Source organism: Pongo abelii, chromosome 12, assembly GCF_028885655.2.
Source record: "Pongo abelii isolate AG06213 chromosome 12, NHGRI_mPonAbe1-v2.0_pri, whole genome shotgun sequence".
Lineage (NCBI taxonomy): Eukaryota > Metazoa > Chordata > Mammalia > Primates > Hominidae > Pongo > Pongo abelii.
This window is the reverse complement of record NC_071997.2, coordinates 79,672,527-79,699,294: the sequence shown is the minus strand read 5'-3', so window position 1 is coordinate 79,699,294 and position 26,768 is coordinate 79,672,527. Positions and strand designations below refer to the sequence as shown.

The following is a 26,768-nucleotide window of genomic DNA, read 5'->3' as shown; positions in this document are numbered from 1 at the left end:
TTCCATGGTATATATGTACCACATGTTCTTTAACCAGTCCACTGTGGATGAGCACCTAGATTGATTCCATGTCTTTGTTACGGAGAGTACTGCTGCGATGAACATATGGATGCAAATGTCTTTTGGGTAGAATGATTTATTTTCCTTTGGGTATGTACCCAGTAATGGGATTGCTGGGTCGAATGATAGTTCTATTTCCAGTTCTTTGAGAACTCTCCAAACTGCTTTCCACAATGGATAAACCAATTTACATTCCAACAGTGTCCGTGTTCCCTTTTCTAAGCAGCCTCACTAGCATCTGTTATTTTTTTACTTTTTAATCATAACCATTTTGTCTGGTGTGAGGTGGTATCTCATTGTGGTTTTCACTTGCATTTCTCTAATGATTCCTGATTATGAGCATTTTTTCATATGTTTGTTGGTTGCTTCTATGTCTTCTTTTAAGAAGTATCTGTTCATGTCCTTTGCTGCTGTTTAACAGGGTTATTTGTTTTTTGCTTGTTGATTTAATTTTCTTGTAGATTCTGGATATCAGACCATAGTCAGATGCATAGTTTGCAAATATTTTCTCCCATTCTGCAAACATAGTGAATAAGTTCATTTTTAAAATGTCTGACCATTCCAATCTGTTTCTGTTCTTTCTGCTGCTTCTTTCTAATTAATATTTTGTTTCTGTGTGTGCTCAGTTAACTTCGTGTTTGAAAAATTATCTATACGAATAATTTGAGGCTTAGAAGAAGGCTTCATTCTTACTGACAACACTGTTGTTTACTTCTGTCATTTGTCTAGAGCCCCTTACCAGTCTGAGAAGATTTTCCAATTGAGCATCTTGCTGCAAGTTCACATACGACGTTTACTTGCAGTTGAAGACACCCATGAAAATACAGCTATTCAGAGGATCAGTTTAACAGACAGACTCTCCACCTCAGGTGACATTGCTTTAAGTTCTGTCTTCATAGTTCCTTAAAACCATCAACATGAAAGCTCAATTGCTTTTTAAAAAACATATACAAATTTTATTTCTCAACATAAGCTCCATCAAGGTCAGGAAACTTTTTTAAGCAATGACAGCAGCCATTTAATCCATCCCCCAGAAGGTCCTGGGAATTTTCCAATGGGAGAATTCTATAGGCAAATTATCACTATGACTTGAACCTACCTCTTTGAATTCTCATCCACTCCAGGATTTTAGCCTCATAATTGTTTGTCTCTTTAAAAGGTGTCCTGTATAGAATAGTTTTTCTAAATTCTCTATCCTGTAATTACTAGAATCAAAAATTCTAGCTACATGCACTTTATCTCATATATCAATTTTTATTTTATCTTGAAGTTCAATGTTGTCTTTCCCTTGGTATCATATCAAATCTTCTTTAAATAAACATCTATTACTGACACTAATACCTACCCATAGGAATTTATTAGAGATCATGGTTACAATCCAACCCCTGATTTCGTACTCCAAAGATGTAGCAAATAGCTCTTCAACATTTCTGTTCCTTGGAATTTTTCTAGCTATACTTCTTCCAGGAAACCCTAGTAATTCTTCCAAGTGAGGGAATTGAAGAGAGGCAATGGCTTCAAGGAGAAAGGGAGCTAGGGGCCACATGATCTTTAAAATGATCTGAGTGAGTACTAATACTTTTAGGTGAACAGATAAAAATCATATTTGTAACAGTATGTACCTAAATAATACGCCAATTCTCTGGCTACTAATTCTCTGGATTAAGGCCATCTGATTTCTGACTCAGTTCCATTCTTTAGACCTTTTATTCACTCCTCACTGACATGCTTCTCTTTGTGTGTTTGGGAGAAGGAAGTTTACATTATGGGGAAAATCCTGATACCTGAGGTTCACTTTCATGATAAACTTAGCAAACACTCATGTTTTGACTCTGCCCAGTTCTGGAAGAGGAGAACACTAGCAGAATTATTTTAACTTGCTTAGTTCACCAAAAGTTAGCCATTTTACCATAAGTCTGTTTCATATTAGAGAATTTAATTTCCATTGGCATTATTTTAAAATAATATATTTTTTATTCCATATACCAACCAAATTTTTAAAAATTTTTTTTTATTATTATACCTTAAGTTTTACAGTACATGTGCACAACGTGCAGGTTTGTTACATATTGTATACATGTGCCATGTTGGTGTGCTGCACCCATTAACTGGTCATTTAGCATTAGGTATATCTCCTAATGCTATCCCTCCCCCCTCCCCCCACCCCACAACAGGTGTGTGATGTTCCCCTTCCTGTGTCCATGTGTTCTCATTGTTCAATTCCCACCTATGAGTGAGAACATGCGGTGTTTGGATTTTTGTCCTTGTGATAGTTTGCTGAGAATGATGGTTTCCAGCTTCATCCATGTCCCTGCAAAGGACATGAACTCGTCATTTTTTATGGCTGCATAGTATTAAAGGAAACAGTAAACACAGGATTTCTATCTTCATCCTTGTTAGAATGATGACATACCTTTTTAAATTTTATTTAGCAACTGTTCATACTTACAATAAATTTTATATTACATTACATAATTAGCACTGATTTAATCAACTGTCTGCTGATAAGCCCAAAACAGATTTAATGAGTAGCAAGCCAAATATATAAATACATATATATAAAATTAAATTAGTGTTTGAGAAATATTGAACATACTACAAAATAACTCATCAATTAGTTACATTCACACACTTTTGACCTGTCCACACACTTTTGACCATGAGCATACTTAATACCATTTAATATGGGATTTACTGGACCATTACATTGTGCTGAGACTGAAGTATAAAACATGATTTCTGCCTTTAAAAGATAAAATATGATTGACATCTTGAAAAACAATATACGCACACAAATTAAGTGAGAAGAGATGAAAGGTGGCAGAGGTAAGTAGCTACATTAGCGACAGCAGATTGAGGAAACAGGTGAGGTAAATATGAGTACAGTAAAAGCTTCTGCTGAAGAGCAGTGGGACAAATGCCTGGATGAAAAAGGAGATTTGATGTTACTAAGAACTGAAAGTTTTTACCTAAGGAATTTGTATTTGATCATCTATTTTGGGGGCATTCTAAATTTGCTGGATAAGAAAAAGCACAGTAAATAAGAGTTTACAGCCATCGGAGATTTTCCCAGTATTACTGATAGAAAGTAAAGAATGAATTAGTGTTGGGCAAATCTTGAAGTAAAAAACAACAACAAAGAAATTGTATTCTTTAAAAAGCCAATTTTAAAAATTAAATGCTTTTACTTAAATAGGCCATGTAAAAATAGCATGAAGATGTTTTCAGCAAAAGATCACCAGGCCCAATTCCTGAATATTCAGATTTAGTAAGTCTGTGAATACTTGGGAATCAGATAAACAAGTCTGGAATACAGTAGTTGTAAGAAAAAGTAAATGGCTGGTGCAGAACAGCGATAGTAGAAGTAGAGAAGAAATTTATCAAAAAGAGTTTCCCAAAAACAGCCTCATGAGTATTTGGATTCTAGACATGAAAAGCAAGAGAGAGAAATATCATATCAAAGATAACTTTGAAACAAGCATGTAGTAGTACATAAAAAATGTTGATTGACTGAATAACTGTTTTTAACAATGAAGTTCACCTTCAGTAGAATAATATAAAAATAAATGCATTCATACCATTAGTCCTTAAAGATATAGTGAGAATGAGAAAAAGTAAAATTACAACAGAATAACTAGTCCCCAATCGCCCCTGTGATGATTGACTGGTAATTTAATTATCGCTGCTAATCAACCTCATAGAAACAAGCAAACAAAAAACCTATAATCAAGGGAGGAACTGATCACATCTAATTTCCCTAGATACACAGTTTAGCAGAGCAGAAATACCCAGGCATTATTACCAGGTAGAAATTATACCTGGCCTGATTTTGCAGAGATACTTATTTTCATTCTAGAGGCAATCTTCATTTTCGTTAATCTTTAAAATGGGTCACTTCTGGAAGGAATGAAGACAAATAGAAACTTTAGTGTGAAGTATATTACCATGAATCAGAACATTCCGGCTCTTTTATTAACTCCTACTGAGTGAATTCCTTTTTGGAACGAGGGAGGAATATACAATCTCACAGGCTTACCTCTAGCAAGTCTCTTATTCTTCCTCAGCCTGTTTCCTATAAAGTAAGAAAATCAAATTAAATAGTCTCTAAATTTATTCTGGTTCTAACCTTGTTTTGAATTTTGTTATAGAGATGGTCAGTCAGGTGCAGCCAGAAGATAAGTCAGAGGAGAGGTTCAGGAAAACAAAATTTATAATACAGGTCCTAGAGACAGGAGGCAGATCATGCCATCCACAGTCACATGGGAAAGCATCTGGGTGGTCAGGAGGCAAAGGACTGGAGTGAGGGGCATGTTTAGGCAAGAGCCTTTACGGGGGTTTCTGCAAGAAAGTCCAGGCAGGGCAGGGTGAACAGGTTAGGTTTAGCTAGTTTGAATAATTTCTGCAGGCTCTACACTATAGTGGCAGTTACTGTTTGTCTGGTGCCTGGCACTGCCGTGATGAAGGCAAAGGAATATTGCCTGTTGGAGTGTAAGGGTCAGATAGAGAAGGTGTGACTCTGGACTGATTAATTTGCATATCAAAAGCATGTTCCTGGCCCTTGCTATAACTAAGAACTGGCTCTCTCTCCTGGGAGAGGCAGTCTCTCCCTAGACAGAAAGAGTTTTTAAGATGTCAAAACATCTTAATATACACATATACACACAAAGCACGTATATTTTACTCATTTTAGTGTGTGTGCCACATGATCAGCCAGATATCCTATAGCGATTAAGTTATATCTGAGAAATCCTTGAGAAAATTCAAGATTTACTTTTGCTAATAACATTCATATAACATTATTTTAAAAATAATAATGACAAATGCTGAATTGTTACACTCTTAAAAACTGTTGATGGCAATAATAATAACATCCTTTTTGCACTAATTAACATTAATTCATGAAAAAAATAATTATCCTATTTCTCAGGCTTCTTATAAGCCTCTCACATTTCTTTAATTCTAATACAAACAATATATTTAGTAATTTAAGAATGTCAACCACTCAACTGATATTATTGAAACAGTTTTCAATAATGGCTAATCCTTTGGGTAAGACACTGAAATGGGTAAATTGTATTTTCAAGAGGGGAAAGATGAAAAATGTAACTGACATAGTATTCTCACTTAAACATTTCTTAATTTCAATGAACTATATATGTTCATACAAATGTGACACATAAACATGCATATGTCTTGCATCCACATGTTCAGTTTACCACTGCATGTCTATGCACAAAAGTGTCTCTACTGATAGAAAGGAAAATAAAGGGATATTCCACGTCTCCTGGCAGTTGCCTGTTCGCATAGATTTACCATTTCTTCCTCTTATTAGTTCTCCTGTAGGAAGTTGAGTCCTCACTTCCAATGGCCACCTATATTTTGATCTTACAGTCCATTAGAGAATGTGCTCACTTCTACCTTCCTTCCGTCTCTCTTTAGACAGCCTGTGTGCACAGGAAACAACACACATTCAGCCATAAATGGCTGGCTTTCAGGTCACTGGCCCTATCAGTTCTCTCCAGCCACTTTAGACAACACATAAAACATGCCCATATACATTTGTGAGAAAATTCATGGAACACATTATTTTTGCATCTTGAATCCTCTATATAACAAAATATTTTGCCTGAGCCAAAGGTCAGTCAGAAAACTGTAGTTAGGTAATCCCTTAAGTTTTCTGTGTACTCTAGGCAGACTAATTTCCTAACTGCCAGAAACTTCAGGCTGCTTCTCAACATCATGAAACGGTAAAGGATGCTGAAGTAGATGTCAGGGTCCTAGGAGATCAGTTAGAAAAACTATGAATCTATTCCATAAATATTTTTCTGAGCTGTACAGTCTAGTCTGATGGACTAAAGGACCCCAAAAGAGCCAGCTGAAGGAAAATACACAGGAGTCCTTAGGACTGAAGTGAAAAACAAAAAAATTGTGGTGCAGAGAGCCAGACAGATTGACAAAGCCTACCTGTCAGAGGCAGCAGGGGTTCCAAGTACTTTATTAGGCTGGGCTACATTTATCTTGCCCTTGGCATGTGGCCTCTGGGAGGAAGAACCTTGTGCAATGAAGGAACGAACTATAATAGTAAGATTTAACAGCTATGCTGTCAGACTACTCTTAGAAAAAAATGGCCAAGTGATGATCCCTCCTAGGAAACTAAAGAAAGATTCAGTTTAGGAGCCTAGGAAAGGCAGGTAGTGATGGGCAGAGACAATGGGCTTAGGCTTAAGGTAGTAGAACTCCACAGAGAGTGCTAACAACCCATCCCCTACTACCGAGAGAACCCATGGAGATACAGTTTTACAGCTATTAATATATATGTCATCTCTCAGTATTCTCTAGCACAGATATCGACATTGCTGGAGAATGGTGGCCTTCCTGATATAAGGAGATGAAAATTGGAGCACTGACATAAAGGCGTTGTGCCTCTCTATACATACTGACAGATAAATCTCAAGGTATATTTGGTGGTACATACTCTATACCTAGCTCAGTCACAATAATATAACCTATTTTTTGAGATTTTATAAGGTTTCCAGTACTTTCCTAAGTGGTTTACATGAATTATCTACTGTAATACTCAAGATTAAATGTTCACACTTCTGTGCATAGTTAGGATTATTCTCATTTTCTAGGTAAGAAACTTGAGATACAAAGAAGCGAAGTAATTTGCCTAAGATCACAAAGTTGATAAAGGTGGAGATGTGGATGCAAACCTGGAAATTCTAAATCTATGGGTCATATTTTCATTCATAGTATCATACTGTTTTTATAATTAATCCATTATGATTTAACTGAAAGAGGAAATAAAAACTGTTTTCCTGCAACCACCACTTTTTGTCTCTGCAGATTGTACAGAGCAAGTAAATATGGTAAATTTTTTCCAAGTTCCTTTTCTCACTGCTCTTGACTATTATGTCTGTTTCTCCAATGTACCATGAATGTCACATCCCATTGCATAATTCAAATGGCCCAGGTAGCCAGTTCATTAGTGGAAAAAGTAAAAATACCATTATCTCATATGAGACATTTAAAGTTGTCCATCTTTAAAGAGTCCCCTATTTGCCCAGTGTTCATTATCGTCCCGAGATATCTAGCAGATATGTTTAAGTCACAAATTAAATGTCTTAATTGCTTTGACAAGACCTCTTGGGGACATGGAAGAGTATTGTCTCTTTTTGAGGTAATGTTCTTTTCAAATAGCAGTTGATTTAGGAAGCAGTAGGCTAGGTACCTTTATTACGCAACTTTCCTTAATACATAGACTCCTTGGCACAGTTGTCACTATTGCTACCATTGGAAAGTATAGAGTGAGGCTATCCATCACCTCAAGTCCCATCCACCACACGTGCCTTTGGTGAGGCCAGTTGCAGCCAGCTTTGCTATTTTTGTATAGTCAGTTTCCTCTGGACTCATAAATACTACAACAGATAAACTTTTAGTTTTTACACTGTATTTGAGTCTTACTGAGAAAAGAAGTCAAGGAAGCTGTTTTCAGTTTGTCTCTTCCATTTCTCATGAGTTAGCATTAATGTCCATAACATATATAAATTTTTAACCAAGGTGAGTTAGTAGAGTTCCACCTACTACTTTATGGTAAAAATCACCTCTCACTGAATGGGTATATCAACCCTGTCTTGAAAGAAAATAGTGAACTCCCTCTTTACTTCTAACAGGACAAAATTATAATGTCAGTTTGCAATTCAGAACTGGTTTTGCTGTTGTCTGCTGCCATACTCTTGACTGGCATTGATATATTAGAGAAAGAAGTTACTGAAGCCTTGTTTCAGGCACTTCTGTAGCCTTAGAATGTGAGCTGAATATAAGAATCAGGAAAAACCTCTCCAACAAAAGGTAATAAAAAATACAATTTGGTATTGTTTTACTTATGATCAGGCAAGGCAATAAGACTCTTGTATTCCATTCCTCCAAATCTTGTGTTAACTATTCCAAGTGTGTGTATTTTAGGTAAAAGGCTGTTTTCGTATTTTCTTTTAAAATGAACAGCTACCTGCAAGGAATGGAACACACAGAGATTTACATTTACCCAAAGGGGGAAGCTTTAAGTACAATAGTGAGGCTATAATAGGTAGAATGCAAATTGTGTACTCCAGGGACCAGAAGGCGTAACTATAACACAAAGAGGTTTCCAAGTAAAGAAACAGAGCGGTTCATTTTCTAAGGTTTTCTGAGAGTATTATGGCGAATTTGAAATAGCTTTTGATAGCACCAAATCCAGGTGGATGTCAAGTTGTAAATTATTAAAAAGGGTATTGGTACATTGCTTTAATTTTTAATATAGTGTTGCTATCCAGGAGGGGAAGATATAGTTCAGTACTGCTCTCAACAACACATTCCACTTTTCTTACTAAATTTACTCATTATATTTTATAGTATTTTATTGGTGGTGTTTTCTCCTCTGTCTTTATTCTCCTGAAAAAAATTCATTTGGAATGAATGAATCTCATGGAGAAATTGAAATCCTTGTAATGAACATGGACTAGAAATTGTTTTTATTGCATGTGGTGCAGGATAGTCTATCTTAGATATACGACCCGTGCTGAGTGACAAACAGTGTGCCAGGAGCTTTATATATATTTAATTTTTGCAACCCTACTAGGTGAACGTTATTACCACACCCATTTCATAGATTAGGAAACTGAAGCATAGACGAATCAAATTACTCTTTCACACAGCTAGAAAATAAAAGAGCATGCATTATGCCCTACAAAGTCTGGTGTCAGAGACTGCTTTTAACGAAGATGATATATAATTTATCATCCAAACTGAGATAATCTGGGATGTTAAAGGAGGCCCTATTCATAATTATGATGGACTATAGGTGGAAGTTGAGATCATTCCAGGCAAATCAGGATATATGGTTACTCTTAATCTTCATTCTGTGCTGCTCCAAGTTTATTGCCATATTTACTATGTTGCCAGATAAGGTGTATATGTAGGTTAACTGCAGCCCTGTAGTCAATATAGGCTTTTCATCATTTACAAAAGCAGTATATAGTCAATAAATGTTTTTATCAGTAATGAACCAATTTCTTAGTTTCCACTATGATGCAGAATATGAGCTGCTATTAAGCATGCCAGCTTAACTACATATTTTTAAGTGTCCCCAGCATTCTGTTAGAGGAAATTAACTTCATTCCAGTTAACTTAGTAGAGATCTACTGCTGTGGAAATGAAGTCCAACTTCATAAATTCCTATGGCATAGTTGCCCATCACAATATAAAGCTAATGGTGACAAGTCAAAACAAATTAGGCAGTGTGAGCATTGTTACCCTTCTGTAACACAACATTGTTTCCAGAATGCAGATCAGGCTTAATGATCTTTAAGGTAACATCACAATATGTTCTTGATGAAAATACATCTAAAATATGTTTCTAACTCATTGACTAGAGTTCCATTCCAACAGACTGATGGAGTTGTTACTGAGGACACTGAGGATTTAACTGAGAAAATCTCATTTACAGCAAATAAATAAACCTCTGCTGATGCCTGCAGAATTCAGCTACTCAGAGTCAAAGCATTTCTCACAAATGGGAAATTTTCTTTAAAAGATAGATATGAAACAGCCATACATCAAATTCAGGGTCATTATGTGTGCAAATTAGCTCTCGCAATAAATTAGCTTAAAAACTCTGAGCTTTAAACAAACCAGTTGCAATAAAAGGGCACATGAAGGAGCTTTAAGACTAATCAAAATGTAGATTCTACATTAATTCACAGGAAAGCCCCTGAAAAAACCCATGTATGCATAATCATCCTTTACTTTGGGCTTAGATGTCAAGACCTACTATATGTCCTATATATCCTGCTATATATATCCTATATATCCTACTATACATATATATGTCTACTATATATCCTAGTTGAACTATAAGAGATTGTCATTCTAGTTACTTTGCCACTCAAAGAGAGAAAGGGGGAGAAATTCACTATTTGCCTAAGCAATTATATCGTACATAGTCTTTTAGTTAAAGGTTAGAATATTGATTGTCAGAAGATGTCAGCTAGAATGGTGGAGTAAAGATGTAGGAAAATCTGTATCATAAAATAAATACTAGTAAAAACTGTGAAAATTTATCGGAGATTGAGATATCCATAAGGTCCCTTCTAAAGCTCTGAAACCTACTTGGGAATCTAGAGGGCCATGTACATAGGCAGAGCAATGTGTATGCTGAGGAAAGACCTAAGAAGGCCCTAAAATCCCAACACTGGCTGACCTCAAAAGCTGCACAAGCAGGAAGTGAAAGCTATGGCAGAATTATCACTGCTTGCTGGAGTGCTGAACGCATGCCCCAACCACTGTAGCTCCTATATAGCTCTCTTCTCTGCTTCCTTTATACTATTATTGTTACAAATCACAGCTATATAAATTATGCTCCTGTCAACACAGATTTATAACTGCTGCCTTCTGTAATTATCTTTTAAATCAGAAGAAGAGGGAATAATAGAGAAAAAAAGTATATATACATATAGTCATTTTTAGTCCAAATGACATTGATATAAACTAGGTATTAATTGCAATCTTCTGGGCAATTGCCAAGAAAATAATTTTTTAAATAGAGCAAAAGAAACAACAAAGAAATTAAATGGTACACTAAAAACTATCTACTTAAGAAAAATAAAAAGGAATACAGAAAAGCAAAATGTATAAGACAACAAATAGCAAAATGAAAGATATAAATCCTACTTTATTAATCATTACTTTAAATAGAAATAAATTAAATATTTTATTCAAAAAAGAGAGATTAGAAGATTTTTTAAAAAGCTGATCTCACTGTAAAAGAATGGGAACTACATATCAAGCAAACAGCAAACAAAGAGAGCTGGACTAGCTATAATAATAACAGACGAAAGAAACTTTAAGACAAAAAATATTACTAGAGAAAAAGAGACATTTCTTAATGAAACAAGCGTCAATCAATCAAGAATATATAACAATTATAACATATATAGACCTCACAACAGAGCTTCCAAATACACACAGCAATATCTGCCAGAATTGCAGGGAGAAAAATCTATTCAACAATAATAATTGGAGATGTCAATATCCCATAAGTAAAATGGATAGAACACCTAGCCAGAAGATCATCAGCTTGAATAACAGTATAAACTAACTAGACTTAACAGACCTCTACAAAACTCTCCATACAACAGCAGCAGAATACATGAATTCTCAAGTGCACAAGAAACACTATGGAAGATAGGCCATATATGATCTCATGAAATAAGCCTGAGTATATTTAAAATAACTGAAATAATACAGAGTATGTTCTTTGACCAAGATGGAAAGAAATTAGACATCAATATCAGAGACGAATTTGGACAAGTCAAAAAATTGTGGAAATTAAGCAACAAATTCCTAATTAACCAATTAATCAAAGAGAAAATCACTAGGAAAGTTAGGAAACACTTTTAGATGAACGAATATAAAAAGACAATATACCACACTTATGAAATACTGCTAAAAGATTCTTGCCAACATGGAGTTCTGATTGCAAAAGATAGAAACAGGCAATAAGCATAATAAATGAATTATCATATTAAATAGTTATCTTAGAAGTCACTACTGTTGTAAAAACTGTCTTCTATTTGTGCCACAATTTTGTATCACAGTTAAGGACAATTCAAAACCATCACATTGTCTAGTTAGAGGAATAGACTTTTTTGGGAAAGGAAACATAAAACTTCATCTGCAAAAGAAGAGAAGCACTGGTTCTGCAGCCTCCCTCCTACAATCAGGCTGGGACAGACTATTCTGCTGGACATGCAAGATGCACCGTAATCCAGGGGAGAAATTCTTCCCCTTGGCAACCTCTTCTTTCATAGGCAAGTATGAGAAAAGCATCACTGTTACTGGGGGAATACCTGGAACACTTTGAGCCAAGACATTCTGGCTTTTTCTGTCACCTGTTTAGAATTATTTTCTGGGAACCTAGAACCCTTGCCTGGTGTTGTACCCATGCTCCCAAACAATGGGGATTTATAGTCTGTCCACTCTCCTTTTCTCCATCTCCTATTTGATTGGGGGAACCCCTGAGCCATGGGAAACTGACAAGAGTAGAAGGTCCAGGACTGGCCCCTTCTAACTCATTGTTCAGGCAACGTGGTGAGTAATTGTATATTTCCAACCCAGTTTTCACTCAAGGGATTTAAGATGTTAACCACATCAACATCCTTCATTTCAATTTTATTGTTTTTATTAATATGCTATTATTTTTGGCATATCTCAATGACTCTGAATATCATATTTTAAAATGAGAGAAATATATAAAGGGGTGAACTATGGGACTAAGTAAACCTCCCTCCCATCCTGAAAGGAACGGATTGCCAATGATGACGAACACATACTGACAGGCTAAACAGATTCCAGCCTCAGACTCTCACTCTCTCTGGAAACACAATTTTCATGGTACATTTAGCAAATGCTTTATTATAATTGAACGTCTATGAAACTACATATTATGCAAATAAATTAATTATCATTTGTAGCATTACAATGGCAAGTAAATCAATTCATAATTATATGACACTTAAAATAAATAGAATAACACTCTTTAAATTTCCCTGCTAAGTGCTAATGCATAATATTCTCAGTCACACAGCAATAAAATAGTGAAAGGAGAAGCAATACCATACACTGAATCACGACTACCGAACATAAAATGAAGCCATGGTGATTGCAAGTTTGCTCTCTGTCCTTTTACATAAAAGCCTTTTGAATGCTCCAAATACCCTGAAGAAATACCTATAAATATATCAAATATACTTTTGTTCGTAATCAGTAACCGACATCTGAGATCAGAACAGAGTATTTGTTGAAAATAAACCTTCTAAAAGTTCATCCTTTCCTAATCTGGAATATTGTTTCCAAGATAAATTCTGCATCAAGGAAACTGCTTTGCCACACAAGAATAATTGATAAGGTAAAACTTAAAAAAATACAGTAATGGAAAACTCCTACCCTAAAGTTATACTTGCAAAACACACAGTTTGGACACAATACTGCTAGTGGTAACTCTCCTAAGCATTTCAATGGAGAAAGCCTCCCCAGGAATCAAAATATAATACAACTCTAAAGACAGACAGATGAATCTGGAGCCTTGAAAGACAGTGAGCATAAAGCATAAGAAATCATTTCTTATTTTGTGTTCCTTAATTTTCTCGTTGATATCTGAAGATCTTGTAATCCAAAGACTGCTTGCAATCTGAATGTCCAGGGAAGCATTTGACTTATCCCAGAAGGCTGTGCATTTAAAGACCTTCAATAGGTAAAGGAGGAAACTTGGCTTATTTTATTTTATTGCTACAATGGAAACTGTGCATGTACATGTATACTAGGAGCAATGCTCTGAATAGCAAATGGAATGTACAATGAGATGTGGCTTTGACATGCTTGGTTGGCAATGTTTTCTCCGTTCCATAGTAAATCACAAGAATGGCAGCAACATGCCGTCAGAATGTAAGATAAACAATAATTTTTCCAAGTCCCAGGCACTCTAAACCTGAAGAAACCATGAGATGAAAACCAATTTAGAAGTAGCTTTATTTTGTGGAGTGTGACCCAAGAGCACAATGCTAACCAAAGGGGTTATAGACTCTCCAAAATGCTTAACTGTGGCCTTGGAAAATTTATTTAAATCTTCCAATTATAAAATCTGTGAAATTTGAAGATGTGAAAATTAACTGATTCACCTCTGATAAAAAGTTATAAGCTTAAGATTAAAAAATATTAAAATAATAGTAATTATTACCAATTTCTTAATGCACTACAATTGTGGTTAGAAATTTTGTTTATTGAAAGTCTGTGCCAAGTTCTGGGATGGTTGTTGAGAAAGATGTGAAGATGTATAGATTGCTCCCTGATAAAAAAAAAAACTTTAATAAGCTCTTATAAGACAAAATGGTAATTTAATGGCTTTGTAATGTGTCAAGATAATACCAAGATGAAGTTTAAAATGGGTTCATATACCAGAAGTACACATAATATGTTTTCAATTTTGACTGCACCTGTTAGTGTGCCCAATTATCTCCAAAGTGCCCAGGGCTTTTTTCTTTGCCTTCTCCTCTCATAGCCATCTCCTCTTCCATGTGATGTATATAATTTACCATTTCTCTTGTTGACTTTAGAGGTGCTCTTCTCTAAGGTCTTTGCTCCTGTGGCTAGGGAAAACACTTGAGAGTGACTCACCAGGACTTTGAGCATGGTTCTTACTGTGAGAATATGGGTTCCTGTGACAAAGTTTTCAAAAGCCACTCAATGGCATTGCCTACTGGGATCTCCCTCCATGCCCCCAGACATGTTTCCTGTTAGAACCTCCACTTGTACACCAGAGGCATGCATGCATCCAAATTTTTCTAAGATCGATGCCAAGTTCTCTTCCAATTAAAAAAAAATTGTTAAAAGACTGCTAAACCACTAATCTAACAACCATGATTTTTGGGGTTTTTATATAAAAATGTTTTAAAATTTTACTCATAGATCTCTCTCCTTATAATGCAGATAATCTGAATGACAGAAGTGTTCATAATTATAGAATCTAAGAATTACAGGAGTGGACATATTTCATTATTCTGTACTTCTAAAGATCACAAGAATTAAAATGCTTAACCGAAGAATGCTGCTAGTAGAGAATCAGAGTTTTTGTTCTGTCACTGAAATATATCCTCAAATCCACCTTTGCTTCCTAGTGAACAGGTTTGCCTATCATGAAAATCGTATCTCAAATTAATATCATTTTCTTCATTTTGGACATACTAGAACATCATTTCTAAACAGCCATAAAAGTGAAAGAGAGCTGAATTTCTCTTCCAACTTCCTAAGGTGTACTGAAAGTGTTTCAACAGAAACTGTGATCAGTGGTAACTATGATTCACAATACTCAGCAAGAATACTCTCTTTAAGACCCAAGAAAGAGTCAAAAATAAAATATTTCAGGAATCTCAAGGTTGAAAGTTGTAACCATTTTTTTTTCATTGTTCAACTTCTACCTCCTGTTTCTACTGAGTATCCAATTATATTGTTAACATCCCATGGTATAGGGATATATCCAAGGACATTTGATTAGTTTCATTTTCCTTTTTTCTTCTTAAAATGTAATACTCATTAAAATATTCATCTCTACTTATGGATTTGAAACACTTAATGCTGTCTTTTCTCCCCTATAGTATGTTGTGATGAACTAGAACTTCAATCCCAAATTAAACTGTGTATCAGAACAATTACATTACAGGATCATTCGATGTGTTGTTCATTTTTTCTGGATGATTCATATACATCCATGAAGTGATGTTGATATGTATCCAGTAGAAAGAAGGAGGAGAATAATGTTTTTCTAACACAATAATCCCAGGGTTAATGTAGCTTAGTGAATACTGTAAAATTCATTATAGAAAAATATGCTGTCTTCTTATGAAGCTAGATTGTATTGCCTTGCTACACAATCATTTTAGGGGTGAAGTGTGTTTGACTCTAGGAATTTAGCATAGGGTCTACTCAGTCTTGCTTGAAGTAGAAACGGAACTAGAATTAAAACACTCAGCACATTCACCATTTCTTGAGTAATCAGAATCCATTCCCATCTTTTTTAAAGAAGAACTTTCATGAATAATTATTTGAATTCTTAAATAACAAAGTTAGTGATATGGTGTGTCTGCGTCCTCACTCAAATCTCATCTTGAATTGTAGTTCCTATAATCCCCACATGTCATGGGAAGTAATTGAATCATGGGGGTGGGGTTTTTTCATGCTGTTCTCATGATAGAAAATAAGTCTCAAGAGATCTGATGGTTTTATAAAGGGCAGTTCCCCTGCACATGCTCTCTTGCCTGCCACCATGTAAAACAGCCCTTTGCTCCCCCTTTGCATTCTGCCATGACTAGGAGGCCTCCCCAGCCATGTGGAACTGTGAGTCCATTAAATCTCTTTTTCTTTATAAATTATCTAGCCTCACTTATGTCTTTATTAGCAGTGTAAAAATAGACTAACAAAGTAAACTGGTACCACAGAGAATGGAGTGCTGCTGTAAAGATATCAAAAATGTGGAAGCGACTCTGGAACTGGGCAACAGGCAGAAGTTGAAAGAATTTGGAGGGCTCCATAGGAAACAGAAAGATGTAGAAAATTTGGAACTTCCTAGAGACTTGTTAAAAGGCTTTGACCAAAATGCTGATAGTTATATTGACAATAAGGTCCAGGCTGAGTTGGTCTCTGATGGAGATGAGGAACTTGTTTGGAACTGGAGTAAAGGTCACTCTTGCCATGCTTTAGCAAAGAGACTGGTGGCGTTTTGCCCCTGCCCTAGAGATCTGAGGAATTTTGAACTTGAGAGAGATGATTTAAGGTCTCTGGCAGAAGAAATCTCTAAGTAGCAAAGTGTTCAAGAGGTTACTTTGGTGCAAAAGCATTCAGTTTTACTGATTTACAAAGATATAGTTTGGAATTGGAACTTAAGTTTAAAAGGGAAGCAGAGAATAAATATTTGGAAAATTTGCGAACTGACGATGCAATAGAAAATAAAAATCCATTTTCTGAGGAGAAACTCAAGCCCACAGCAGAAATTTGCATAAATAATGAGGAGCTGAATGTTAATCACCAAGGTAATGGGACAAATTTCTCCCGGGCATGTCACAGACCTTCACGGCAGCACCTCTCATCACAGGCCTTGAGGCCTAGGAGAAAAAAATGGTTTTGTGGGCTGTGCCCAGGGCTCTTCTGCTGTGTGCAGCCTAGGGACTCGGTGCCTTGTGTCTCAGCTGCTCCAGCTGTGGTTAAAAGGGACCAAGGCATGGCTTGGGCTGGGGCTTTAGAGTGTGCAAGCTCCATGTCTTGGCAGCTTCCACATTGTGTTGAGGCTGCTGTGCACAAAAGTTAAGAACTGAGGTTTGGGAACCTCCACCTAGATTTCAGAGGATGTATGGAAATACCTGGATGTCCAGGCAAAAGGTTGCTGCAGGAATGGAGCCCTCATGTAGAACCTCTGTAAGGGCAGTGCTGAAGGAAAATGTAGGGTTGGAGCCCCACACAGAGTCCCCATTGGGGCACTGCCTAGTGGAGCTGTGAGAAGAGGGGCACCATCCTCCAGACCACATAATGGTAGATCCATTGACAGCTTACACTGTGCGCCTGGAAAAGCTGCAGACTCTCAATGCCAGCCAACGAAAGCAGCCAGGAAGGCTATACCCTGCAAAGCCACAGGGGCAGAGCTGCCCAAGACTATGGGAATCCACCTCTTGCATCAGTGTGACCTGAATATGAGACATGAAGTCAATGGAGATCATTTTGTAACTTTAAGGCTTAATGATTGGCCTATCAATTTTTGGACTTGGATGCAGTCTGTAGCTCCTCGGTTTTTACTCCCATTTACAGGCATTGGGTAAATACACCCATTTGGAGAGGGTGTACTAATTCAATGCTTATACCCCCATTGTATCTAGGAAGTAACTAACTTGCTTTCAATTTTACAGGCTCATAGACAGAAGGAACTTGCCCTGTCTCAGATGAGACTTTGGACTTGGACTTTTGGGTTAATGCTGGAATGAGTTAAGACTTTAGGGGATTGTTAAGAAGGCATGATTGTGTTTTGAAATGTGAGGACATGAGATTTGGGAGGGGCCAGGGGAGAATGACATGGTTTGGCTCTGTCCCCACCCAAATCTCATCTTGAATCATAGTTTCCATAATCCCCATGTATCATGGAGGGACCTGGTGGGATGTAATTGAATCATGGGGGCAGGTTTTTCTCGTGCTGTTCTCATGATAGTGAATAAGTCTCAAGTGAACTGATGGTTTTATAAAGGGCAGTTCCCCTGCACACATTCTCTTGCTTGCTGCCATGTAAGACAGGCCTTTGCTCCTCCTTTGCCTTCCACCATGATTGTAAGGCTTGCCAGCCATGTGGAACTGTGAGTCCATTAAACCTCTTTTTCTTTATAAGTTACCCACTCTTAGGTATTTCTTCATAGCAATATGAAAATGGACTAAGACAGCTGGCAAAATGAAAGTGACCAAGGAACATGGACCAATTATTGTGTGAAAAAAGGCAGACTTTCCCAGGAGAGGGGGACACTAGCTTTTTGTGTAGAAGGGCAAAGTGTTTATGAGAAAATTTAAAAGATAAAAAGATGAAATATGATTGAGAATATTGAGTTGACAGAGCAGGGGATGTTCACATGAGAGACACTGAGGTCTTGTCATTCATTGTAAAATATATATGAGCAAGTCAGTTGGACAAAGCCATAGGAGTCCCAGGGTATACCATGCTCTTTGTTGCTTTGGGATATTTAGTTGGATCTTGTGTACAATCTAGAAAAGTTAGTTGTGGCCATTTTTAGAAAGTTTGGGAATCTGCCTTCTGACCTTCAGGAGGCACACTGGGCAGAGATGAGCCTTAGAACATCTCTAGCCCTCCTAAGATAGAATATTGGATGAAGAGGTCAAAGAACCAGCAGGCAATGGTTGGAGCATGATAGTGAGATTGATTGAAAGGTCAGCTCTTTTCATCTCTCCCTAGTAGCGTACTGAGGGACACCATTTATATTCCTGAAGAAAGGTTTTTCTGACACTGGGTTACCATGGGGAAGGATAATTTTCAAGGTTGGGGAAACATCATTCAAACTTATATCTCAGTAAAGGATTGTGAAGGTATTTTTATGTTTTTTAAAAGTTAGCATTGTAAAAGACTATGGCCTTTTTGAGAACATGTTCTAGGGAATTGTGTCCAGGAAAATCTGAGATAAGAGGCTAAAGAGGCTCACAAAGAGGAAAACTGGATTTAAAAGAGTAGCCTCAAAAGGCAGAAGTTCAGAGGGCTAAAAACCAAGAATTTGTAGAAGACAAGGAACCACCTGTGTTTAGTAACCTAGTCACCTTCATGAGCAATGGCAGAAGTTGGCAAGATGCCTAAAAAGAATAAGTAAAAAAGATCATATCTATGAAATAAAACGAGAATTTCTGCACTCACAAGTACTGTCCCATTACCTTGATTCCCATAGCAAAGTAATTTACGTATATTGTATCCAATCGAAGTCATACACCAAGACAATTTTGTTTATTTGGTCTATGGTTTCTCATATCTGAAATTTTTAAATTTTAACTATTAAAAAAGTGATTAAAAGTTAGTTTAGAAATGTATGGACAAAGACCAAAAGACAAAAAAAAGCTCCACTGTTTTATGTGATAAGATGAAATCAACTTTGCAAATGGTAGCACCATGCTCTCTAACCCAATCCTAGAGCCCAAGGATATTAGCATCGTGGTAAAGTGCAAGAATCATGGGTGTACAAGTCAATTCGACATGAATTCAAAGCTCATTCTAGCTTTATTAGTTGTGAGCAAGTTACCTCATTTCTTTGTCTTAATATTTACTTCTATAATTAAAATGGTTTGGTTCTGTGTCCCCACCCAAATCTCATCTTGAACTGTAATCCCCACATGTCAAGGGATGGGCCTGGTGGAAGATGATTTAATCATGGAGGCAGGCTTCCCCCTTGCTGTTTTCAAGATAGTAAGTTATTATGAGATCTGTTGGTTAAAAGTGGGCAGCAATTCCCCTTTCTCTCTCCTTTCTCTCTTTCTCTCTCCTGCCACCATGTGAAGAAGGTCCTTGCTTCCCCTCCCACCAAGATTGTAAGTCTCCTTTGGCCTCTTATACATGCTTCCTATTAAACCTGCAGAACTGTGAGTCAATTAAATCTCTTTTTTTCAGAAATTACCCAGTCTCAGGTAGTTCTTCATAGCAATGTGAGAATGGATTGATACGATAATATAGTAAAAATTTGTTATTTTATATTACTGTAAGCCCGAGACTTGCACCCGTTGGTGTTTAATTATATGCTATTTTGTTTTTTTTCTCTCCAGTAAGAATAATTTGTTAGATAAACTTCTGATGTTTTCCTCCATTTCTTTACAGTTTCAGACAAGAGCACTAGTGTTCATTCTGACTTGTAACCTAGAAGACAGATGGAAATGCTAAAACCTGTGGGTAACTGGCTACTTGACAGTCATTCATGAGGGACAGTCACTGTCTACGTTTGTTCCTCCAGATGAATAGAATACAGTCAGCCCCTCATTTCTCAGGTTCTATATCTGTGGATTCAACCAACCACAGATCAAAAATATTTGGAGAAAAAGTAAAAAGTAACAATACAACAATTAAAAAATATACAAATAGAAACCAATACAAAATAACTATTTACATAGCATTTACATTGTCTTCGTTATTATACATAACCTAGAGATGATTTAAAGAATACAGGAGGATATGCATAGGTCATATGCAAATACTATACAATTTTATATGAGGGACTGGAACATCTCCAGATTTGTGTATTCTCTGGGGTCCTGCAACCAATCCCCTATGACAACTGAGGGACAAGTATACTTAATGAACAAATATTGCCAAGCTTCTGTTTCAGTCGAACTCAAAAGCCCTTGAATATGCTCTCACTGTTTAACTTAGAGACCCCATTCATCCATTCTTACTGTCTAGAGCCATTTAAAATGATTATGTTTTTTGTTTGTTTTATGTGTTAATTCCCCTGGGAAGAAATGTAACATGACTAACTCCTGTTACTTTGATAATGATGGTTAGCATTCATTTCCCAACTAGCCACTGGAAGTGGTCAAAAGAAATCAAGCAAAACACACAGTGAATACATTCGGGGCAAGTTATCCTTTCCACAGATGGACATGGACCTATCAGTATGATAAACTTGCTGCTTAATGCAAGATAAATAAATAAATAAAGTGCAATAAATAATTAAGCAAGCATAATGATATTTCAGAGAAAAACGCACACTATCTAGGAAACCTGTGAATATTCTCTCCTCCAGGGAGAAACCCTGATTAGGAACAGATACTCTAACTAAAATTCATTCAAATATGTCCTTCCTTTTTCTTCTATTTCTGCTTTTTGCCTAGAAAATTAGTGGAAGCACCTCACAGTAGGAGACTAACGGATCCCCATGGATATCCACATCTTAATTTCTGGAACGATTAAGCATGTTACATTCCATAGAAAAGGAGAAATGAGGTTGCTGATGGGAGAAAAGATTGCCAATCATTTCAACTCGACATAAGGAGCTTATCCAAGATGATCAGGAGTAGGGGGAGGGTGACGTAATAATAAAGATCTTAAATTTAGAAGAAGGAATCAGAAGAGGAGATAAGAGTGATGTGATGTGAGATGAAATCGACTTCTGGCTTCAAAAATGGAATAATGGAACCATGATTCAAGGACTGTGGGCAGCCTCTAAAAGCTGAAAAAAGCATAGAAATAGATTACCCCTTAGAGCATTCAGAAAGGCACTCAACTCTACCAACAAATTTTAAATACTGAGACCTATTTCAGACTTTTGAACTACAGAGCTGTAACAATAAATCTGTATTAGTTTAAGCCACTATTGTTGTATTACAGTAGCCATAGAAAATTGACACACCCATAGATGAGGATTTTCACTTTTGTTCACTTATAGGTAAGTTGGCTTTTCCATTCAGTGCTGAGAAATTTGTATGGAGAGTTCAAAACTGGATACCAGTCAGAAATATTTTTCTATATTCTACCAAACCTGTGGAAATTGCAAACATGTGTCTAATTGACTGACATTTTAAAATTTTCAGATCTTGTTTTTTATACAGTGTAAATTAGTACTTTCTATATGTTCACTTATCCCACTATTATTATTATTTACTAGGAGTTATTATTTTTTAAAATACACAACTTCTGTAATTTTTATCGCTCTGTGGTGGTGTTTTGACATTTCTGTTACTTTCACAGATGTAGAGGGGTGCTGAGGAGAATTAAGATCTGTCCCTCCGACGTATCTCAAAATAATAAGAGCTATCTATGACAAACCCACAGCCAATATCATACTGAATGGGCAAAAACTGGAAGCATTCCCTATTAAAACTGGCACAAGACAGGGATGCCCTCTTTCACCACTCCTATTCAACATAGTGTTGGAAGTTCTGGCCAGGGCAATTAGGCAGGAGAAGGAAATAAAGGGTATTCAATTAGGAAAAGAGGAAGTCAAATTGTCCCTGTTTGCAGATGACATGGTTGTATATCTAGAAAACCCCATTGTCTCAGCCCAAAATCTCCTTAAGCTGATAAGCAACTTCAGCAAAGTCTCAGGATACAAAATCAATGTACAAAAATCACAAGCATTCTTATACACCAACAACAGACAAACAGAGAGCCAAATCATGAGTGAACTCCCATTCACAATTGCTTCAAAGAGAATAAAATACCTAGGAATACAACTTACAAGGGACATGAAGGACCTCTTAAAGGAGAACTACAAACCACTGCTCAAGGAAATAAAAGAGGATACAAACAAATGGAAGAACATTTCATGCTCATGGGTAGAAAGAATCAATATCGTGAAAATGGCCATGCTGCCCAGGGTAATTTACAGATTCAATGCCATCCCCATCAAGCTACCAATGACTTTCTTCACAGAATTGGAAAAAACTACTTCAAAGTTCATATGGAACCAAAAAAGAGCCCACATCACCAAGTCAATCCTAACCCACAAGAAGAAAGCTGGAGGCATCACACTACCTGACTTCAAACTATACTACAAGGCTACATTAACCAAAACAGCATGGTACTGGTACCGAAACAGAGATATAGATCAATGGAACAGAACAGAGCCCTCAGAAACAACGCCGCATATCTACAACTATCTGATCTTTGACAAACCTGAGAAAAACAAGCAATGGGGAAAGGATTCCCTATTTAATAAATGGTGCTGGGAAAACTGGCTAGCCATATGTGGAAAGCTGAAACTGGATCTCTTCCTTACACCTTATACAAAAATCAATTCAAGATGGATTAAAGACTTAAACATTAGACCTAAAACCATAAAAACCCTAGAAGAAAACCTGGGCATTACCATTCAGGACATAGGCATGGGCAAGGACTTCATGTCTGAAACACCAAAAGCAATGGCAACAAAAGCCAAAATTGACAAATGGGATCTAATTAAACTCAAGAGCTTCTGCACAGCAAAAGAAACTACCATCAGAGTGAACAGGCAACCTACAAAATGGGAGAAAATTTTCGCAACCTACTCATCTGACAAAGGGCTAATATCCAGTATCTACAATGAACTCAAACAAATTTACAAGAAAAAAACAAACAACCCCATCAAAAAGTGGGCGAAGGACATGAACAGATACTTCTCAAAAGAAGACATTTATGCAGCCAAAAAACACATGAAAAAATGCTCACCATCACTGGCCATCAGAGAAATGCAAATCAAAACCACAATGAGATACCATCTCACACCAGTTAGAATGGCGATCATTAAAAAGTCAGGAAACAACAGGTGCTGGAGAGGATGTGGAGAAATAGGAACACTTTTACACTGTTGGTGGGACTGTAAACTAGTTCAACCCTTGTGGAAGTCAGTGTGGTGATGTCTCAGGGATCTAGAACTAGAAATTCCATTTGACCCAGCCATCCCATTACTAGGTATATACCCAAAGGACTATAAATCATGCTGCTATAAAGACACATGCACATGCATGTTTATTGCGGCATTATTCACAATAGCAAAGACTTGGAACCAACCCAAATGTCCAACAATGATAGATTGGATGAAGAAAATGCGGCACATATACACCATGGAATACTATGCATCCACAAAAAATGATGAGTTCATGTCCTTTGTAGGGACGTGGATGAAATTGGAAATCATCATTCTCAGTAAACTATCACAAGGACAAAAAACCAAACACCGCATATTCTCACTCATAGGTGGGAATTGAACAATGAGAACACATGGACACAGGAAGGGGATCATCACACTCTGGGGACTGTTGTGGGGTAGGGGGAGGGGGGAGGGATAGCATTGGGAGATATACCTAATGCTAGATGACGAGTTAGTTGGTGCAGTGCACCAGCATGGCACATGTATACATATGTAACTAATCTGCACATTGCGCACATGTACCCTAAAACCTAAAGTATAATAATAATAAATAAATAAAATAAAATAAAAAATAAAAAAAAAAGATCTGTCCCTCCACTCTGAGCAGAAACCTCAAGAGTGAAACAGAAAAGTGGATTTAGGTCACTAAAATTTATTTCCACAGTATCCCTTCTTCTCCTCTCCCTCTTTTTACCTGTTCTAGCTCTTTCTTCTAGTTCAGGCTAGTAGTGGGAACAAAACTCCATCTCTTCCTGGTGCCTAGATGTAATTGGAGGGTGAGTTAATGGAGTATGGGGAAAATAAAAAATGGTGAGCCTAGAGGAGTGGATAAAAATTGGCTTGACTTTTTAAATTGAGGGGATAAAAAAACAGCTGCCTGTGTGTGAACATGTGTGTTTGCATGAGAGAGAGAATGCATTCTCCTCACCTAGGTGACAGGTTACACTGGAACCACTATCACAGACCAAATGAAGTTGGAACCCTTTAACAACTCAGGCACTGAGGAAATACCAGGCAGAACAGAAGCCCAAGATATGAGACACAGAATGCTTTTAAATTTCAGGAAGTCTTATGCTGACTTTTTGTGCTAAAAGACACTAATGAAATTCTTTTTTAAAAAAATATTTCTATTTTAAGTTCAGGGGTACAAGTGCAGGTTTGTTACTTAGGTAAGCTTGTGTCATGGGGGTTTGTTGTACAGACAACAAACCCTCCTCCCACTCTCCACCCTCTGAAAGCCCCAGTGTGTGTTGCTTCCCTCTATGCAGCCATGCGTTCTCATAATTTAGCTCCCACTTATAAGTGAGAACATGTGGCATTTGGTTTTGTTTCTGTGTTAGTTTGCTAAGGATAATGGCCTCCAGCTCCACCCATGTCCCTGCAAAGGACATGATCTCATTTCTTTTTATGGCTGCATAGTATTCCATGTTATATCTATATAAAACATGGAAAACGTTATATATATATTATATATATAAAACGTGGAATACTATATAAAATGTTTACATATATAAAAATATATATAAATATATATAAAAATATATAAATATATATAAATATATATAAATATATATAAAATATATAAATATAAAATATATATAAATATATATAAAAATATAAAAATATATATAAAATATATATAAATATATATAAAATATATAAAAATATATATACATACATATAAAATATATATAAAATATGTATAAATATATATAAATACATATAAATATATATATTATATAAATATATGTAATATATATTATATATTATATATAATATATACTATATATATACTATATATACTATATATATATATAAAATGTGGAATACTATATAAAATGTTATATATATATAACATTTTCCCTATCCAGTCTATCATTGATGGACATTTAGGTTGATTCCGTGTCTTTGCTATTGTGAATAGTGCTGCAATAAATATGTGTTCATGTGTCTTTATAATAGAATAGCTTATATCGCTTTGAGTATATACCCAGTAATGGGATTGCTGGGTTGAATAGTATTTCTGTCTTTAGGTCTTTGAGGAATCACTACACTGTCTTCCACAATAGCTGAACTAATTTACATTTCCACCAACGGTGTTTAAGTAAGTGTACCTTTTTCTCCACAATCTTGCCACCACCTGTTATTTTTTTACTTTTTAATAAAAGCCATTCTGATTGGTGTTAGATGGTATTTCACTGTGGTTTTGATTTGCATTTCTCTAATGATCAGTGATTCTGAGCTTTCATTCATATGACTGCTGGCTGCATGTATGTCTTTTTTTTTAAAGTGTTCATGTCTTTGCCCACTTTTTTATGGCGTTGTTTGCTTTTTTCTTGTAAATTTGTTTAAGTTCCTTACAGGTGCTAGATAACTAAGGAAATTCTGTAGTTCTCAACCCAATTGAGAAACCAAAACTGAGCTGAAGATACTCCTCGATGTTGCTAAAATTACTGATCCTCTCTGCTCTCTCCATTCAGAAAAAAGAGATCTGCAGTAAAACGTTCTTGAACACACACACACATGTGCACATACACACACACACACGTTATATACTTTGTTTTATTGACTCTTCTGCCTGCATTCGTTTTTTGTGACATTTACTCAATCTCTTTTTCTATGTTAAAAAAAAGGCATGAAGAAGTAACTATAAGAGCTATTTTACTAAAACATTTCCAAGTGATTGGGCCTGAAGTAGTGGAAGATAAAAGCTTGAAGAAGGCATCCTCTACAGAAAAGTCAAAGAAGTTTTTTGACCTCTTTTAAAAAGTTAAAACTAAATCCATTACTGGCATGCCTAAAATCCCCTGGGTGGCTTCCTACCATTCTTAGAATAACAGTCTAAACCCTTGCCATATCCTAGATGCATGGCCTTGCCTGTAACGCTTCTTCTGCCTACCTTCTCATTCCCATTATACCCTAGGGACACTGCTTCCTTCTGTTTCTCAGACTTGCCAGGCACATTTAATCCCTTAAGGCTCTGCACATACTTCTGCTTGGAATCTTCTTCCTTCAGATTATTCACATCCCTCCGATCTCAGATTAAAGGGCTTTTTTTTTCTGAGAGGCTTTCTCATTGCCCTTATCTAAAGTGATCCACCTCAGTTATTCTGCTCATTGCTCAGTGAACTTCAAGGCATTCAACACAATCAATAATTAATGTGTGTAATATGCATTTACACATTCCATTATCTTTATTTCTCATTAGGATATTGCCTCCATGAGATCAAAGATCTCATCCTTTTATTTACCACT

The 26,768-nt window shown here is 36.3% G+C and overlaps 1 long non-coding RNA gene across 2 annotated transcripts in view; it reads right to left on the bottom strand.

The window, feature by feature from the left end:
* The window catches only part of LOC134759647 (uncharacterized), a 218,550-nt gene that overhangs the window by 5,743 nt on the left and 186,039 nt on the right, over positions 1-26,768 (bottom strand). Inside the window, exon 4 of one of the 2 annotated variants that reach the window (XR_010136184.1) lies at positions 4,097-4,132. The exons of the other annotated variant lie outside the window; for it this stretch is intronic. This is a non-coding gene — a long non-coding RNA (uncharacterized LOC134759647). The remainder of the gene's footprint in view (positions 1-4,096; positions 4,133-26,768) is intronic. 2 annotated transcript variants of the gene reach the window in all.